At 41.1% G+C, this 20,344-nt stretch overlaps 1 long non-coding RNA gene across 1 annotated transcript in view; it reads right to left on the reverse strand.

Moving 5' to 3' along the window:
- LOC138169805 (uncharacterized) overlaps window positions 1-13,454 on the reverse strand; it is a 25,145-nt gene extending 11,691 nt beyond the window's left edge. Inside the window, exon 1 of the long non-coding RNA XR_011170469.1 lies at window positions 13,364-13,454. This is a non-coding gene — a long non-coding RNA (uncharacterized lncRNA). The remainder of the gene's footprint in view (window positions 1-13,363) is intronic.
- Between the last annotated feature and the right edge of the window lie 6,890 nt (window positions 13,455-20,344).

The raw sequence follows: 20,344 nt of genomic DNA on the forward strand, positions 1-20,344 counted from the left end.
TCTATCTATCTATCTATCTATCTATCTATCTATCTATCTATCTATCTATCTACCTATATATCCATCCATCATCTCTCTCTCTCTATTTCTCTATCATATGTCCATCCATCTATCTATCATATCTGTCTCTGTCTGATATATCTATCTCTTTCTATTTATATATATATATATGTATTTATCTAAATAGAAAGGTTGAGATATATAATTAAATATTGCAGACCTACCAGAAATTGGCCTTGAAGGTCAGAAGAGACAACTGCCACAGGTCTAGAAGCTAGAGTTCATGTGGACTGTGATTTCCACCATCATCTTTCCCTAATTACCAGGCAGGCAAGCAAGAGAACAAGCATTTGCTAAGCCATTACTAGGTGCCAGGAACTGTGCTGTTCTGGGGTAGATAGAAGCAAAAAGATTATATTCCTTGTCCTCAAGGAGATTACATTCTAATTGGGAAAGACATGATACAAAAGAGAACTGAAGTGTGTGGGTCAAGACAGGGAAGGAAGAATCCCACCTAGGGACATGGTACTCAAGTCAGGGAAAGTCAGAAGCACAGGCAAGAGGTGAATGAATTAGTTTGCTGACTTGGGCCCCTCCTCAAAACAGAGGCCCAGGAGAAGCCAGCACATGTGGATCTCCTCTCGATCTTCCTAGAGGCTGAGAGACAGTAAGGAGGGTCCAATCAGATTCATGACTCATCCTCTTCACCCTGTAGACCTTCCCTCAAATAAGAGGCAGATCTTGGGAGGTCCCAACTGGTAGCAATAGAGGAAATGAGTCAAGGCATCCCAAAGAGAACCAAATCTACACCCACCCTCTCCTGCCTCTGGGTCTCTCTCTCTGGTGAGGCTTCACAGTGAGCCATAAACACGAGCTGACAGAGTGGGTTGATCTGCTTGCCATTTCAGTTAATCCACACCAAGATAGCATTCTACAGACACCACCTGGTTTGTGCAGCTCTAACATTCATCTGTCTAGTTGCATCATAATCAGTCACAAAGACAGGACTGAATTCTTTTCTCATACATTTCTCAGGAGAGAGAAGGGAGTATCTATTGTTTATGGTACTTTATGGGCAGAGTTGAGAGTTGAACCTTAGAAAGAGCTCTCTCACCCATTAAGAATCAGCTGCCCAGTTCATTCCAAGGATAGTTACATTCATCTTTCTGTTGTTGTCCCTGACATTTTGGGTCAATCTTGGGAAAATTCGTGGAGCAGGTGAAGTGCATCTTCACCACCACCCCTCCACCTCCTTTTTTCCTGCTTCCCCCTTTCCCAGGAACTCAATGCTTTTGAACTCTCCACTGGAGGCTCAGGACATCCTCCCACTCTTCCATCACACAAACAGAATGACAACAACTTTTGTGTTAGAAGGAAGGGGCGATGGAAAAGTCCTAGACTTGGAGTGAAGAGACAAGAAATTTTGAATCCTCCCTCTGATACTGTGTGACTTCATTTAGGCACTTTGGGAATCCATTTCCTAATTTATAAAATGAAGATAATCATACTGTATTACCTGCTTCAGAGTGTGTTTGTGAGTATCAAACAATACTCTGCATCTACATGATGCTTTACAGAAGCGCTCTTGTTTGGTCCCCACTGTCACCCTGTGAGGCCGCTTGCACAAGTATTATTATCATTCTCATTTCACAGATGAGGAAGCTGAGAATCTGAGAGGTTAAGGGATTTGCCCATTGTCATACAGGTAATAAGTACCAGAGACAAGATTCAAACTGAGGTTTGCTGATTTCAACTCTAGTACCCTAGATGCTTTGAAAGCATTTTGCAAACCTGTAATATCAGCTATTAGAATTTCTGTGATCCTTACTTCCCCATATCTTTTCAGTCCTTGCTCTCTCACAAAGCCTCAGTTTCTTCATCTGTAAAATGAGGGGTGTGTATACTAGAAGATCATGAGTAATTGGCCTTCTAACTTTAGTTTTTGTTTTGGTTTTTCTCTTTAAGAGCAATTGCAATACAATATTTGGCACTAAGGTGCTAATAGCTGAAAATGGTTCACTTATCTTGTTATCCTTGTTGAACGACACTGCATTTAACAGGGGCTTTTGGAGCAAGCTTGAACTGTGTTCTTCACCAGTTCTGTGAGTCATGTGGACTGTGTAGGTCCTGGGAGAAAACTCTCTAGTGATCCTGTCTTCCTTTTTTCAAGGAACCACAACCTTAGGATAGCATTATTAGTCTTGAGGACTTTAAAGGTCCCTGGGAGAAGTGGGACTCACTTGAGGAAGGCTGTTTGGTTTCTACAATCTAAGAGATGTTGCCTTGTGGAGGGGTTTTAAATAGAGGATAGTACTACATGTGTGGAGACCTTTCTAAGCCCTTGAGGAAGGTGAGGGCCCATCTGAGGTAGAAGGAAAGTTATTTTGATTGTCCATCGATTCAGGTACAAGTCCTTTCTATTAAAAAAAAAAATTAATTTAAGGGGCGGCCAGGTGGCTCAGAGAGTAAGAGCACTGGCTCCAGTGTCAGGATGGCCTGGAGATCGAATACCGGGCTCAGACACTCAGCACCACACCCAGAAATAACTGGCCGTGTAACCTTGAGCAGGTTACTTAACCCCGATTGCTTAAAAAAAACTAATTTATTATTTTGGGGGGGTTCCCTTTCATGTTTTGAGTTGTGTTTCTTCCTCCTTCCCAATTTGACATTAGAGAAGCCCAGCATTTCACACACACACACACACACACACACACACACACACACACACAACTATACCATATGGACTTTTATATATCAGTTCCTTTGATCTGAGTATTTGTATTATTCAGAATAGCTTACTTATTCATAGTTACCCTTTGAACAATATTGCTATTACTAGATACAATGTTCTCTTGGTTCTACTCATTTTACTCTGCATTACTTCAGACTGGTCTTTCAATGTTTTAGCAAAATTAACCTGCTCATCAAGACCTTTCTGTTTTTCTGGGTTTTCTTTTAAGTTGCTTTAAATAAAACCTTACTTATTTTATTAAAATAACAATACACAATGAACTTTGGTGCTTTGTCCTTAAATCTTCAATGTAGCATCAAAACAAGGTCAATGTGGAGGTACTCTTGACGGAAAGATTCCAAAAATTGTTCTGAGTGAATAAGACTTATCTGCAGGGATGTGCTGGAGCCAGCTTGAACCAGCTAGCAGAACCAATTGTTAAATTTTCAATGTGAACGTTTACACTTTGGAAATCAGCAAATGCTATATAAACCAAGACTTGATTTAGTGTTTTGTTGATTGTCTAGACTTAAGAAAATGTTAATAATTCAGATTAACCTTAAGCATGTCCTGGTTTTTGTTAAACATTTACCAGCCCACCCCTGCTTAGGTATAAAACTACCTCTGTCATATTAGGCAGGAAAAGATTTGCACTGAAACATTTTTTTAAGTGCATGTGTTTCGTGAGTACTTTTAGAAATGAGGCTGCATTTCAATTCAGGTCAATTTAACAAACATTGATTAAGGGCCTGCTATATGTAGGGGGTTACACCAGGTCCTGGGGATTCAGAGAACAACTAAACAATTGTTGTCACCAAGGAGTTTATATTCTCCTTGGGGGTATGTGTGGCTACAACATATATACAGACAAGTAAATGGAAGGTAATTTGAGGAGGAGAAAACCTCAAACTGGGGCATCAAGAAAGGTTGCCTGGACTGGGAGTGGAAGATGTATTGGAGAGAGGAGAGGCTGAAAATGGGAGGAACTTTTTAAGAGGCCATTATAATACACATAAAGAAGGTCTGACACAGAGTGGTAGCTGTTCAGGGGAAGAGAGGAAATGAATTTGAAAGAGGAGAATGGACCATCTGGGCAACTACCTTGATTGGCAGTAGGGCAAGGAAAAGAGAAGAATCAGGGATGTCTTTGAGTTTGTGAACCTGCATGGCTGACTAGGAAGGTGATGGTGCCCTCAGTAGACATAGACAAGTTTCTAAAAGGTATGGATTGGGGAAGGGGGTATGGGGGAGACAATGAGCTCCATTTTAGGCATGTTGCATTTGAGGTCTTGGCAAGACAGCCCAGTGGGGATGTCCAGTGGGCCACTGGCCAGGCAAGTTCAGTAGAGAAATTAGGGCTAGAAATATAAATTTGGTTGTGACCTGCACAGAGATGGTAATTGAACCGATGAGAACTGATGAGACCACCAAGGACAAAATGTAGAGACAGATCAGAAGGTTCAGGAAAGGCCTTCAGGGATGTTAAGGAATGAGAGACAGAGTCCTCCCACATGCGAACAAACAGGCTTCTTCTGTTCTCAGTAGCAACTATAAAAGCCCCATTGCAGGGCTTTTAAATGTTTCTGCCATGAGATTCCAGTATCCTGCCTTAAATTCAAAAGCTCAATCTTCTTCCCTAGGCCCTTCCTCCATCCCAGCCTCAACCCTTTAATTTCCTCTGTCACCTCTTCTGGAGCCTGCCCAGGTGCACCCCCTCACTAACCCCTTTGTTCCCTGTCACTGCCCCTATTGATGAGTCCCCCCCACCCCCCTGTGTACACCCTCTTCCTGAAAAAGGTCAGAAACGCAGCCATCTCTGCCTTTTATTTCTTTTCTCAGAATGCATTTGTTCTGGGAAGCATCCCTGACTATAATCTGGGGGTCAGAGAGATGAAAGGAAGCCAGATAAAGGCAGGTGCCAATTATCGCCCACCAGTTCACTTTTATGAATATCCTTTTGTGGTCCGTCTTAGGGAGACAGTGTGGTGCAATGAACAGAGCACTAACTTTGGAGTCAGAGATGTTGGCTTCAAATCCCACCCATGACCAACTGACTGTAAAGAGAGGGGGCAGGACCGGATGACTTCTGGGATCCTTTTCAGCTCCAGATCTGGATTCTATAACCAAGCACATTTAACTCTCCTGGACCTCAGTTTCCTTGTTGTAAAATGAGAAAGTTTGGACTAGCTGGCCCCAAGGTTCCTTCCAGCTTGATCATTCTGATCCTATTACCCTTGTACAGATCTCTCTCCTTCCCTGGATCGCACTTTCCTTATTGGTAAAATAAGGGAATGGAACTCATTGACTTCTGATGTCTCTTCTAGCACTAAATGTACATTTCTGAAATGTCAGTTCCTATTATGGTACCCTTTAGGGGTACATTTTGTACATATCATACTCTTTTAAGCGAAAGTTTTATTCATCTACATTGAGGAGAATGTAGAAATAGCAACATAGTAGCTTCTTTGGTTAATAAGCAACTCTAAAGTATCCCAGTGACAAATTAGACTGCTCAGGGATGAATCACAGAACAGAGATTCCCTATAATAATGACAATTCTGTTGTTGTTGTTAACATCATTTAGGTTGTATATGATTCTTTGTGTCCCTCTGTGGGGTTTTCTTGGCGAAGATACTTGAGTGGTTTGCCATTTCCTTCTCCAGCTCATTTTATAGATGAGGTACTGAGGTAAACAGGGTTAAGTGACTGGCCCAGGGTCACACAGTCAGTTAAGTGTCAGAAGCCAGATTAGAACTCAGGGAGATGAGCCTTCCTGACTCCAGACCTGGCACTCTATCTACTGCACTATCTAGCTGCCAATACTCTTTCCATATCAAAAGCAGCATCTTTAAAAAAAAATTTTTTTAATGAACAAACATGTGTTTTCTCTTTCTTCCCCTTATCCTCAATTCAAAAGAAAAAAAAAAGAAAAACAACCCCCCTGTAACAAATATGGACAACCTAGCAAAACAAATTTCTACAATGGTCATATCCCAAATTGTATGTCACATTCAGCATCTCTGTCAAGAGATGAGTAGATTACTGCAACATTGGTCCTCTGGAATCGTGGTTGGTCGTGAAAGCTTCAACTTCTCATTAAAATCTAATGATTAGACTGGAGGAGAAGCATAGAAGGCCACTGGCCATTAGGGCTCTGTCTGAGTTTGTGTGCTTCCTAACTTTCACAGGGATCAATCAACAGCATTATTAAGAACTTATTACATACCAGGAACAATGTTAGAAGCTGGGGATACAAAAGCAGAAAGGGTTGCTGCCTCTACAGACAAAGCCTGGAAAGGCCCAGATCCCTGTCTAGCAAAAGGCTTTATCAAACATAGCATCAACCTATGCGTACACCCATAGGGACGCTTCCTGCCACCATATCACACCCAGGTCTAGGAAGGCTGGCGCCCAGACAGAACGGGAAAAATGCAACAATCGGCTCCAGCATTCCATCCCAGACAGAATGTTAAGGAAGGCCATGGTACCCAGGGAGCACTGGTGGCATAGGAGGCTCTTTAGAGCTCCAGCATTCTGGGACCAGTGAGTTAAAGCAGCCCTGTGCCAGTCAAGAACCTGACTGGGGAGAACTGGAGAGGGGAGGAGGGGGGCTGCAAAGGAGACAGAGAGCCTGTTAAGACAGTCACTGGGATCAAGAAGTTCTCTCCACGAGTATGAGAGATCCCAAGATCCTTGTGCATTTATTTTTCTGTTCTCCGTAGCAGTGGTTGGGAACAATGATTAGGCTCAGAGAATCAGGATTCAAATCCTGCTTCTGAGCTTGGACAAGTCATTTAAATATCTGAAGCTCAGTTTCCTCATCTGTGAGGTAAAGGGGTTAGACTAGATAGGGCCAGATGAACATACTATCCTGAGTCAGAATCATTTTCTACTCATGGGGTTCAAAGGATACATGGAAGGTGAAGAGGAGTGTATTTTATTCAGGGAGAATTTGATGCCTGGAGGTTTGGGGAGGAGGGAGTAATATTCTGTCCCCCATAGCTTAGTTATGTAATAGATCAATGTTCTGGGTCTGGAAGGAACCTCAGAGGTTATCTAGCCCAATCTCCTCATCTTAGAGGTAAAATGAAACCTGACCTTTAACCCTCACCCTAAAGTTCCATGGGTAACAGGTGACAGAGGCAGGATTCAAACCTAAGACCCTGACCTCCAAATCCAGTGGTTTTGTTGTAGGTTTTTTTTTCCATACCAAGCTTCCTTGCATGATAACACAGAGGACAGAGATTTTTTTAAAATAAATTTTCTCACTTTTTAAGGCAATAATAATTGTTGCCTATAGTCATGTCTGATAAAAATTCCTTAACATAGTAGAGAAAGGGACCCCATGGATCTGAGGGTCATTATATGTTCCCTAGCCATAAAGTGAACCCATTATTATAACAGGGTATGACTGACTAACTCTCCAGGTCTCAATATGTGAAAGGAAGAAGGGCAGAATGGAGAAAGGCAAGGACTGGGTAAGATTCAGCTCCATTCCCTTCTGAAAAGGGAGGAGGGAATGGAAAGGAGAGAGAATCTTTCACAGTGCCACCTACCTGTTTTCTAACATCATAGCATCTGAGAGCTGAAAGGGCTCCCCAGTGTCATCTGGCCCAGTGGGCACCTGATTGGGGCTCTCTTCTAAAATACTCCTAGTGAGTGGTCTTCTGGTTTCTACTTAAAAATCCCTAGCAAAGGGGAATTCACTACCTGTTGAGGCAGCCTACTTTCATTTGGATTAGCTCTAATTAATAAACTAGGAAGCTCTCCTTTCTGCAGAGCAGGAATCTGACCCACTGTTACATGCACACTCTGTACTTAGTTCTGCTGTTTGGATCTTGGTAGACCCATTCTAGCATCTCTTCCAATATTGTCTTCTTTTATCTAAGCCAAACCTCTGATGCATCCTCACATGGAAGGGCTTTGAGTCTGCTCATCCACCTATCTGTCCTCCTCAGATGCTCTCCATTTGTCAATATCCTTGCTAAGGTGTGGGGAACGTAAGACAGCAAAGTGCTCTGGATAGGGTCTGACTAAGGCAGAAGAGAGTGAGACTATCATCTCCCCCCTCATCCTGGGAATGATGCTGGTACTAAGGCTGCCCAAGACTGCATGAATTTTTTTCTGGATGCCAACGCTCACAGTTGGCACATATTGAACCTTTGGTTCACTAAGTTCTCTAGATCTTCCTCCCTTCACACATACATATACACCATCTGTTATTTAGCCACACTTCCCCTAACCTGTATTTGGGCTCATGACTATTTTAAATCCAAGCAAAGACTTTTTAGTTTATCTTTATTAAATTTTATTTTGTTTGTTCCATTGTTCTAGCCTGCTCAGATCTTCTTGGATAATGATATTTAATTTATTTAAATATGTAAAATAATGAAATTTAAAATTATATGTTAATTAATATTATAGTATTATTATTATATTAATTAACATTAAGGAATTAAGTCATAAAGTTGTTGCTGTTAAGTCAGGTCAGTCATATCCAACTCTTTGTGGTCCCATAGAGTTTACTGTCCATGGGGTTTTCTTGACAACTGAGGCAAATAGGGTTAAATGACTTGCCCAGGGTCACACAGCTAGTGAATGTCTGAGGCCAGATTTGAACTCAGAAAGATGAGGCTTCCTGATTCCATTCCTAGTGCTCTATGCACCTAGCTGCCCAGACTTAGAGCTGAAGGGACCTTGGAGGCCATCTGGTACAACCCCCTCATTTTGCATAGAAGGAAACCTCCTTATCATGTTACGTAACCTCCCCTTTATAAAATATAATTTTATAATTGAATCATAATATTAATATAATAATATCATTATAATATTATACACATTAATTAATATAATAATATTGTTAAAATATTAATATGTGATTTTAAATTTCATTGTTTCAAATATTTAAATGAATTAAATATAATTATCCAGGAAGATCTGAGTCTGGGAATGAGAATGTTCATCCTCCTTCTTTACTAGAAGATGCTCAAACCTATTACATAACTGCAGTGCTTCCCCACTCCTTCCTTTCATTGTCTGTGTCACACTCTTCTATGCTTTTAGTATCCTGGCACAGGTTTGAATTACCCTCTGACACTCGGGATTAAAAAAATCTCCCTTCCTAATACAGAAAGGAGGAGGCATGTCTATTTGGAAAAGGGGCAGCCCCAAAAGCTAATGTGATCTTGGATTGAGTTAGAAGTGGCATATTCCAGGACTATGAATTAGGAATATTTCCTCATTGGATTGTAAACTTCCTGAGGGCAAGGACTGTCTTTTGCCTCTTTTTACATCCCAGCATTTGGCACAATGCCTGGCATATAGTTTGTTCTTAATTTCTTTTGGTTGATTGATTAATTAAAAAGATAGAAAAGAATGAGGAATAAAGGCCTGGTCAGGCCACATCTGGGCTGTTGTGGTCCATCCTAGCTGCTCCAATCTAAGAAGGGCATTGATGAACTGGAAAGCATCTGTAGGAGATTAATGCAGAAAGAAGGCAGCTTAAAAGCTATGAATTGATCTGATTACACACTTTAAAAGAAAAGCAAACTGTATACAATGGAGACCTATAACTTGATGTCCAACACTTTTTTTCCTTTTCTCCGTTATCTACTTTTTTTTTAATGCCCATTCTGTTGGGTGATTGCTATGTTAAAAGCAAACAAACACGAAAAGGAGGGCACCCAGGACAGTGACAGATCTGGGGTCTAAGCCATATGAGGATCATTTGGAGGAACTGGGGATGAAGACATTTATTCTGGAGAGTAGGATGGAAAAGCATTCTTAATAATCCTGTGCCAAGCACTGTGCTAAGCCCTGGGCTTACAAACAGACCAGCAAGATGGGAAATGGGAGCCTTTTTGAAGTATTTGAAGGGCTGTCATATGGGTAAGGGCTTAGGTTTATTCTATTAGCTCTCAAAGGGATGATTCTGGAGAAGAGACTGACGCTGATGACTTTCCATGGCTCTATGTGCTTATATCCAGTTCCCTTGCAAGTCAGGATATCACCCTCATGATGTCAGTGGTCCTCCTTGACAAGGAAGGACGAACACCAATAGCCCTTGAAGACAGAACTAGGATCCATAGGGTAGAAGGTTGATCTGGGCCTGATGTCAGCTGTCCAAAAGTGGGAGGGGCTGCCCAGAGCTAAGCACCCCCCTCCCCCAGCCAAAGGTCTTCGAGCAGGGGCTGGATAGTTACTTCCTGATTGTGTTATAATACAGTTTTCTTTTCAGATATAAGTTAGACTAGATAGTTACTGAAGTCCCGTCCATCTCTAGACTCATATTACTCTAGGCGGTATATGAAATAAGGTTAAAAAGACAGGCTAAAACCTGAAATCAAGTGACTCTAATTATCAAGGATGAGTTTGAATATATCCTATAGTTAATAGGGAGTTCCTGAAGATCCTTGAGCAGGAGAGTAGCTTGGTTATACCTATGTCTTAAGAAGATTTTGGCAGCTGTGTGGACATTAGATTAAAGAGTGGGGGGGGACTAGAACTAGACAGACCAATTAGGAAGCTGTTGAAACAGTCCAAGTAAGTGGTGATGGGGGGGTCTGAAGTAGGGTGTTGGCCATGGAAACAAAGAAAGGAGAGGGCATATACAAGGGACATAGAAGTAGAATTGACTGCTGATAGTCTGGGTTAAAAGGAAGGAGGGAGGGAGAATGATTTCATTTTCTCTTTAAAATTGCTTTTTTTAAAACAAAAAAAAAAAGCTTTTGGAAATGAGCAGGCTTCCCACTGTCTAGAATTCTATGCATGGTATTCATTCATTTTTACACATTTTACACTAAGTACTTTTAAGTATGGCTTTACAAATCATTAATTTCTTGATAAAGAGCCTGGAAAAACATGAAGGCAAAGTTCTGGCAGGAACATTAGCCTCCAGGAAGATTGAAAGAAAATCTTCCTGTTTTATGTCAGACTCTCAATAATCATTTGGTCCAAATCGGGAAGTTCCTTCATAGCATCATGCTACCTCTGCTTGGATACCCTCAGTGATGGAGAACTCATTACCTCACAAGGTAGCCCACTGAACTGTTGGCAAGTATTGTGATAATAGATTCAGGGTTCTAAGGACCTTTAAACTTCATAGGATCATTGATTTAAAGTTGGAAGAAACTTTAGTGAGGTCTAGTCTAACTAAATGGGGAGTAACTTGCCCAAGGTCACAGAAGCTTTAATCGTTGGAGAGGATAGCTCTAATTTCTAGGAAGTTCAAGTAATACTGCATCAAAATCTATCTTCTTTCAAGTTCTAGAAATTGTTCATCCTTCTGCCCTTTGAAGCAATACAAAGTAATTGTCGTTCTCTGTCCTCCTTCTAGCACAACATTATCCTGTGAAATTGGGGAAATGATATCATCTACCTGGCAGAGATTTTATAAGGATCAAATGCAGTAACATTTATGAAGTGCTTTGCAAACTTAAAACGCCGTATAAATGTCAGCTGTTGTTATTAATAGCTGTTTGAATACTCTCAGTGACAGGGAACTCATTGCCTTATGAGGTAGTCCATTCCATTTCTGGATAGGACTACTCAGAAAGTACGTCATGGGGTCATAGGGTAATAGATTCGGAGCTGGAAGGGACCTTAGGTATGGTCTAACCGTGTCATTTTAGGAAACAGAGGCTCAGAAAGTCAGGGTCACACATTCAGTTTTTGAGGCAGGTTTCAAATCTTGGTCTTTTTAACTTCAACGCCAGGACTCTGAGTCCTTCTTCCACTAAGGTCAAGGCTGTCCCCCACCCCACCCCCGAACTTCCCCCCACTGGTCTAGCTTCTGCTGCCTGGGCTGGGACCAAGCGGCACGTCTCTTCTCTCTTTCAGCCTCGAAAACCTTGGAGAGACATCTCTAATCTAAGCTCCCCAAAGAAGTGCTTTGAATCCAAATCTAATCTGCTTAACCTACATTTTTTTAATTTTCACATTGCTCCTTTGAACTTGGTTTCAAAGGATTAAAGACAAATGAGCATGTCTTTGAGAAATTGGTTCCAGTTTGGGGCTCGCATCTGTCTTTCAGAGATGGGGAATAATCTCCCCCAACACACACGGATTTTCTGGATAGTATCCTGCATTTTTTCAGGCATCCTCGAAAACCCAAGTCAGGCTTCTATACACTCATCAGCGAGGAAACAAAAGCAAGACCAAGTTCATTCCCTCTCTTCGGTCTCCCGATCGATTATTTCTCTCCAGAATAAGCTGCCACCAGGCACAACGGAGCACCTCACCCACCCCTGATAAATGCTGCTGGGGTTATTTGTGGGCAGCAGAATACAAAAGATGGCCGTGGCGCGAGATTCCAAAGATGCTTGCTGAATGACCACTTACCAAAAACTCTACAGATAATTAACAAGAGGGATTCTTTTCTCTTCATCCCCCTCTCCAATATCCCCTAGCTCATGTCTTATCCCCAACATAGCAGAAACTTCAGACCACTGCACCTGGCAGTAATCTCTTCTAACTGACTATTCGTAGTGGTGTGGTTGGGGGCAGGGGAGGGGGAAGTCGGGGAAAAGCTCCTCTGGTTAATAATGGCTGCTCCAACCACACAATGATTTTAGAGAGTTGGTTATTTCATCCTAGGACAAGGGCCACATCTTACATTAATTTTCAGCTACAGATACAAGTGTTTCAAAAAGATGTGATTCAGTAATTCTGAGAAAATAGATTCTAAACAAAGTATAAGAACAGGGTTCCAGACTTCTCTGGATGTAAAAGCAGTTCAAAGACATTGAGGCGATTTCCCAATTTCAGGCATTGACCCCTGAGGATACCTCAAAGTCATCTCCGTTTTGGCTTTTTGTTGCCATTGTAACAGCTCATATTTTTAAGCATTTGATTTTTTATAGAATGTTTTCTTCTCAATATATCTCTGCCTCCAGGGCAGAGAAAGGAAGGAGGAAGGGAGGGAAGGAGAGAAGAAAGAAGAGAGGAAGAAGGGAGGAGAGGAGAGGAGGGAGGAAGAAAGGAAGGAAAGGAATAAAAATAAGGGAAATAAGAAAGGGAGGAATAAAGAGGAGATATCATAACTACCAACTATGTGCCTTCCAGGCACTGTATTAAGTGCTTTACAGATATCTCATTTGATCCTCACAATAATTCTGGGATGGATGGGCTATTTTAATGTTGAAGAAAATGAGGAATCTACAGTCTGAGGTTAAGTGACTTACCCAGGGTCTCATAGCTATAAGTGTCTGAGGCCAGATTTGAACTCATGTCTTCCTGATTCCAGAGACAGGGTTCTTTCCATTGTAGTCCCCTGTTGACCTACCACAAAGCCATTGAAGTATGAGTGACATCTATTGTGTAATAGCTTTATTTTGTTTTACTGTTGATCACTTGCTCTTTGCATTGTTAACTAACCCCTTTCAAGGTGTGTTTTCTCTTCAGTTGGTTTTGAAGAGCCTACATGTTGGGTTGGGTTGGGTTGGGTTGTGTGGTGTTTTGAAGGCTGAATTAGAAGTCAGAGGACCTGGGTTCAAATCCTGCTCTACCACAGAATCTATCATGAATGCCTTGGATGTCTAACTTTCCTACAAGATATTTTTGGGGGGAGGCAATTGGTGTTAAATGACTTGCCCAGGGTCACACAACTAGAAAGTGTCTGAGGTCAGATTTTACCTCTGGTCCTCCCGACTTGAGATCCAGTCTTCTCTCCACTTCATCTCCTTTCCTCTTCCAGATTTTCAGGAACACCAGAGAAAGAACTTTATAAAGGAGTAGAATATAGTCAGTGTTAATTTTCTTTTAAGCCCTGGACTCATGATAACATACTCATGTATGTTTGCGTTTAGATGGATATACCATGGCAATATACAAAGTCATTCATTCTCCCATTTGACCTCCTTTGTATCTCATTGAAGGAGTTGCCCTCATCATCCATGCCTAAGCCACATATGTTGCCTATAAAGTTTATTTATCCACTCATAACTTCTATGTGTATCCATTTCCTCTACAGATACTGGGTATATTTGTGAAAGAGTGTACCCAGGGGCAGCCAGGTAGCATAGCGAGTAAGAGCACCGGCTCCAGTGTCGGGATGACCTGGAGATCGAAGGCCAGGCTCAGATACTCAGCACCACACCCAGAAATAACTGGCCGTGTAACCTTGAGCAAGTTACTTAACCCTGATTGCTTAAAAAAATAAAATAAAATAAAAAGAAAGAGTGTACCCAAGTTTATGGGGAGAGATGTTTTGTTGATACTATTCCTAATATATTATTTTAGTAAGTGGTTTTGCTTTGAGTTATTTGTGTCCTCTGGCTGACTGTTGAAAAGGAAACACATTGATGGGGGCTCATAAGCTATAGTTTCAGAATTATACACCCACCAAGTACCCTGAACCTGGAGTAGCCATCATCCAGAGGGCGTGTCTGGTGAGTTCCAGGGAGTGTCCCTAGGCATTCAATTAATGACCCAATTATAGGAAGTATAGTAGTACAATAAATAGTGTACACTATTGCTGAAGTCAATACACTAAGTGCCCAACATACTTGGATAACTTACTTAACATTCCTGGATCTCAGTTTCCTCACCTGTAAAATTAGGAGGTTCAGCTAGATGGCCTTTGAGGTCCTTCCTAGCTCTAAATCTATGATCATATATTTGTAACTGTCTCATGAGAAAAGTTTTATATTCTCACTATTTTCATCTTTCCAGCTCTAAATCTATGATTGTATGTCTATAACTTTTATAATAAGAAAGGTTTTATATACTCACTGTTTTTATCTATGAATGTTCTTGTAGAATAGTGAATAACCACGTTTCTTCTATGACTCATCACACCATGTATATTGGGAGGACCCTGACCACAGCTGTATGGGAAGTTCCAGAAGGAAGCCATAATGGATATTTTCACAAATTACCTTTTCTGGGTTTGGGATTTCCTTGCCAATGGGGATGTTGGACCAGCTTCCTTGAGGCTTGGCTGTAAGAACACCCAGTTGTGCTTTGCCCAAACCTAGGTCTGATCTATCGTTTCAGGTGGAAAGAATGCTCTCATCCCAGCAGTGGTTGGAATGTTTGTGTATCTGTGTGTGGGTGCGTGTGGCCATTTTCCACAGGAAACCAAGGAATAAATGTTGGCAAATCAATAATATTCCTAGCTAGGGGGAGTGTTTCAAAGAAGTATCCATGGTGTGAAACCATTTGAACCAACAGATAATGCTTTTATCCAGATTCTAGTGCATCCTCTCTAAACCTACTGAAGAGAAATTTTCCTTTGGGGGAAATTTGCTCAGATAAAGGAAACTGCATATGCAGTACTGGTTACTGAATTGTGCATCAGTGTTTTGTAGTAAATTAGATCTCAAAGTAACCTTCAAAAGTAATAAATATGTTGTCGTTGTTGTTTGTCCTTCGTTCTTGAAGAGGACCATGACATACAAGTGAATTGCATTTACGTGAGGGAGGGATGTGCAAAGTCACCAGCCTCATCGTCTCCTCCGGAACCATCTGTGATCAAGATGACTGTAGGTGGCCATAAATATTTTTTCTATTCAGTCCATGAAATTTATATTTTCACTCCTTTGCTCCCCATATCGAGTTAGTCTACAACATGTATTTCTTTCCCACCTCCTAAAGCTGTAGCTTCCCTGGGGAAGTAGATTACCCTGAAAAGAGTAAGTCTTTATTACTCCTCTGCTCAAAGCCCTTCCGCACCTTCTGTTGCTCCTCTAGAGTCTTAGGAACCCTCTAGGACCTCAAAATCAGTGAGGTCATTCAGTCCTAGAGCTTCATTTTAGAAATGAGGAAACTGATCAGTTTGGTATCCAAAGTCCCCACAAGTAGCTGTGTCTCATACTATTTCCCTCCATGTTTGGTATGTTCCAACCAAACTGCATGATTCATTGTTGTTGAAATACTTTCCATCTTGTCCTTCCTTCATTCCGTCAATCATGCTGTTCCTATACCTGGGATGCCTTTTCTCTACCTTGGACTGTTAGAAACTCATTTGTCCTTTAAAACATAGCTCAAATGTTAATTCTTCCAGGAAGCTCTCCATGATTCCTCCTCCCCCCCCCACCCAAGTTGTTGCCAATACTTCCCCCTCCAGACCTTGTAGACCAGTTATTTTTGTATCCCTTCTACTAAACTAACAAATCCACAAATATCCAGCACAGTGTTCTATATGTGGCAGGTCTACCTTGGATGTTTGATAAAGCTGATGAACTCCTAACTTCACAGGTAAGGTACCTCTATGTCCCAGAGACATCAAATTCTTGCTGAAAGCCACACAGCAAATTAGTGGCAAAGTAGAATTTCTAAGTCAGGCTTTGTGCTCTCTCTTCTTCCCTGGACCCTCATCCATCTCTCTTTGCCACTCACAAAGCCAGCCCCATATACATAAAAACCTTACAAAGGGGGAGAAGTCACCACAATGAAATGAGGCCTGAGAGAGGTTTCTCTCTCCTTTAGTAGAGACAGCAACTGATAAAGACTAAAAAAAAGTGTCGTGAATTGGGAAGGTAAGGAAAAAGAGAAAAGCACAATTGTTTTAAAAGCTCCTAGGTGCTATTATTATCACCACTTTACACTGGAGGAAACTGAGACAGACAGAGGTTAAGTGACTTGCCCAAGGTCATATAACTTAGGTGTCTACGGTTGTATTTGAATACAGGGCTTCAATCCCAGCATTCTATCCATTGTAGCACCTTGCTACCCAGAGGCCATGTGGCATCATAGGATGTTGGAATCTAGTAGGAGTCAAGAAATATTTGAATTTAAATACCACCCATGAAAATTCCAGAAGAACATTTTCCCCCTAACACCTTGCTAGCTCTGTGACCTTGAGTAAGTGACTTTGTTTTTCTGAGATTCAGTTTCATCTGTAAAAATCAATCAATCAATTAAGAATTAATTTTTCTTTAATTACTTGCAATGCTAGGGATGCAAATACAATGAATAGGAAAAGCAGGTTTTAAATTCTGCCTCATGTTACTCATTAGCCAGTTCTCATTATAGAACTAGAGCTAGAAAGGACCTCTGAGACCACCTAGTCGATACCCCCTCTTCATTTTACATTTGAGGAAATTGAGACCCAAGGATGTTAAATGACTTACCCAAAGTCACACAGACAGTAGGTATCAGAGGCAAGATTTCAGTTCATGGACCAGTTATTCCGCCCCTAGGATCTCAGTAACTTTCTCTGTAAAAATAGTAGTAGTAGTAGCAGTAGCAGCAGTAGGAGTAATAACAACTAGCATTTATATTGTGCTTTAAGATTTACAAAGTAGGGGCGGCCAGGTGGCGCAGTGAGTAAGAGCGCCAGCCCCGGAGTTGGGAGACCCAGGATTGGTTCCAGCCTCAGATACTTAACACCGACACAAAATAACTGGCTGTGTAACCTTGAGCAAATTACTTAACCCCAATTTCTTAAAAAAAAAAAAGATTTCTTTCCACATTAACTTCCAACGCACTTTTCATGTTAACTCATTTAGCTGACTAGGTTATTGCAAGGCTTCACTGAGATAATGTTTTAAATAAAGGCTTTGAAAATTTTCAGAGCTAAAGAAATGTGTGTTGCTATTGTCACTTTAGGCCAGTACCTTCCTGCTGATCTGATACAACAGAAAAAATTACGTATCCTGAAATCTCCCAGGCCTATCAACATGCAGACTCTTCAGCCCTTAGACCCCCAAGAAGCACAGGACCTTCCACTGCCATGAACTCTGGGTCCGTTTCTGACTCCTGCTGGCTTCCTTTCTGAAAGCCAGGGTTAAATAAACAGGCAGTCAGTGATCATGAAAAGTCAAGAGCAGAAGATGGCTTCATCAGGCCTCTTGATACACGAATGAGCAATGCCTAAGTAATTGTACCTGCATTGTATCTACTGTATCCCTAGGGCCTTTTTACAAGAGAACATTTTTATATTGGATGGAGACCAAGGCTGCATTCTCATTAAGACTCTTGGAAAGACAGTCTAGGACTGAAGTCTGGGGCCATTCCTTTCCAGCCTATAAGGGCTAAGAATAATAGTTAGATAGCTATCTTTCAAGGACACTGGAGAGCTTTTTATTTCTTGGGTTTGAAACCATGCAGTTCTACAGACCTGCTGTCATTATTCTTCATAGGGCCAAGGAAGAAACAACAACCAGGTTCTTTTCTGTTGTATGAGTAGATAGGATGGTCAGGCAATATAAAAAAATATACTAATTATAATAGCTATCATTACAGCTAGTATAATTACGTAGAGGATGTGTGTTGCCCTAGGCTATGTATGTCTAGGTCTGTTTATATGTAGCTTGAAAAAGAAGCATGAATAGATACCTCTGGTCTCCTCTACCCACCCTTCTCCAGGGATACCTTGATTCCTGCAAGGAAGCCTGAGATTGACTCCAGAGGCTGATCGCTCTGCTCTCCTCAGAAAGAGGGTATCAGCCTAGAATTCTCTGTCCCCTTCAAAACTGTCAATCTAGGGGGAAAAAATTTTAGTTAAGTCTGTACTCTTGATTGCTGTCCTTTTACAGGAAAGGAGTGCCCCAAGCTACATCTAAGGTTTGTTTCTGCTTCCTACCAAATGCTAGTTCCACAAAGACCACATATATCAAAGAGCAAATGAACCCATTTATCCAAGTCAGGGGAAGAGTTCAACCCAGCCCATCACCTTGCAGTAATCTTATCTTAAATAATTATTCATGTCAAATAGGTGCTAAATCGTGTGGTTTCTATGATCCTGAAGAAACACAAGTGCTTAGGTCATTCTAAATCTAGTACTCATGCAGCAAAATTATTCAGCTCACCTCAGTTAAGATTCTAGCATTACCTCCTAGACAGTCTTTCCCCCATGTCATCTAATTATCTAGCAATTTCTCTGTATCAATTTCTTTGTAGGTGTATTTCTCTCTATTTCTGTGTTTATTCCTTTGTGTGTATTTCACAATGGGTTTATTTCTTTGTGTGTATTTCTCTCTGTTTCTTTGCAGGTGTCTTTCTGTAACTATTTCTGTGGATAGTTCTCTCTGTGTCCTCTCTCTGTATGTATCTATTCCTTTGTCTATTTCTTTGAGAGTATTTCTCTCTTTCTATTTCTTTGCATGAGTCTGTATCTATTTCTGTGTTTTTTCTTTGTGTGTATTTCTCTCTGTCCATTTCTTTGCATGAGTCTTTCTGTATCTATTTCTGTGTCTATTTCTTGGTGCCTCTTCCTCTGTAGGTGTATTTCTTTGCATGTTCCTTTCTAGATCTATTTGTTTGCTTCTTTGTGTCTAGTTCTTTTCATGTGTCTTTCTGTATCTACCTATCTATTTCTGTGTCTCTTTTTGCATGCATTTCTCTCTCTATCTGTTTATCTAGTAATTGTTCTGTGGGTCTAGTTCTTTGTGTCAATTTCTTTGCATGTGTTTTTTTTTTTGTTTGTTTCTCTGTATATGTTTCTCTCTGTACTATCTACTTCTCTCTAGAGGAGATTGAAGAGAGAAAACTTGTCTTCTCTTTCTCTGTATCTAGTTCTGTGTATCAGTCTCTCAGACCACTGGTCTTGCTTCCAGCTCTGCCCTCAGTCATCATCCAGGGAAACAACTCTTGTAGAAAAGGGGCCAATCATCCCCACCAATTGCCAGCCAACTGCTACCCACAGGAGCAGGCAAGCCAGCTTAGCTTAGGCAAGAAGAAACCTTGGAGGAGAGACAGGAGGTAGCATGTATCAGGAAAGTCAAGCCACCATCACCACTTTGAACCACAATCTCTCCTCAGACCCTGATAGAAATACCCTAGAACCCTGATACCACAAACCTTGGAATAGTGATGCTTCTAGCTCAGTGACCTCAGCCATCATCCTGGTGTGCAACCCCTGTGTAAATGAAGTCAGAGCACTGCTTTTCTTAGAGGCTATGCCACAGCTACTGAGGATTGAACTAAGAAAAGAAACTTCTTTCCACCAAAATCCTTGGTACTATCAGATGGTTCTTCATCAGAAATGGATATAATTTTGTCAAGGTAAATGACATAAAGGAGGAGGTAATCTCATCTGTTTTGCTGATGCACCCTAAGAACCATGGGACCTTTCCACTGGACTTGAGGCTGTAACTTTCCATCTTCCATTGTCTCTCCTATTAGAATGTGAACTCTTTCAAAGCAGAGCCTGCCTGGCTTTTCTATCTGTATCCCCAATGCTTACAACAATGGTTTGCACATCACAAGTACTAATAAATGCTTTAGTTATTCATTCTATTCATCTCTTTACTTTATGTGTCTAATGATTACAAATTTTTTTCCATTTATGCCTACTTCTTTCTATATATGTTTCTATTTCTCTAACAATTTCCCTTTTTGCATCTTCCTCTCTCTCCATCTTTCTGTAGTCTATTTCCTCTGTGTGTCTGTTTCTGTGTTTTGCTGGCTTTCTCTGTCTCTGTTCCTTGGTCTCTCTCTGCCATTCTCTTTCTATGAGTATGCATTTTGGACAGTTGTAATTGTTAGAAGGCAATGACAAACCACTCCGTTAATTTTTCCTTCCATTAAGCCTAAATTTTTCTCTTTCGTGACTTCCACAAATCTCTCATTCTGCTCTCTATGGCCAAGTTGAATAAAACTCATCCTTCCTCCCCCTTACAGCTCTTCAAATACTCCAAGACAACCTCTTCTGGGTTCCCACTACCCCTC

Source organism: Petaurus breviceps, unplaced genomic scaffold (genome assembly GCF_028583685.1).
Source record: "Petaurus breviceps papuanus isolate PSGF00001 unplaced genomic scaffold, PetGlider_PUasm1.0 379, whole genome shotgun sequence".
Lineage (NCBI taxonomy): Eukaryota > Metazoa > Chordata > Mammalia > Diprotodontia > Petauridae > Petaurus > Petaurus breviceps.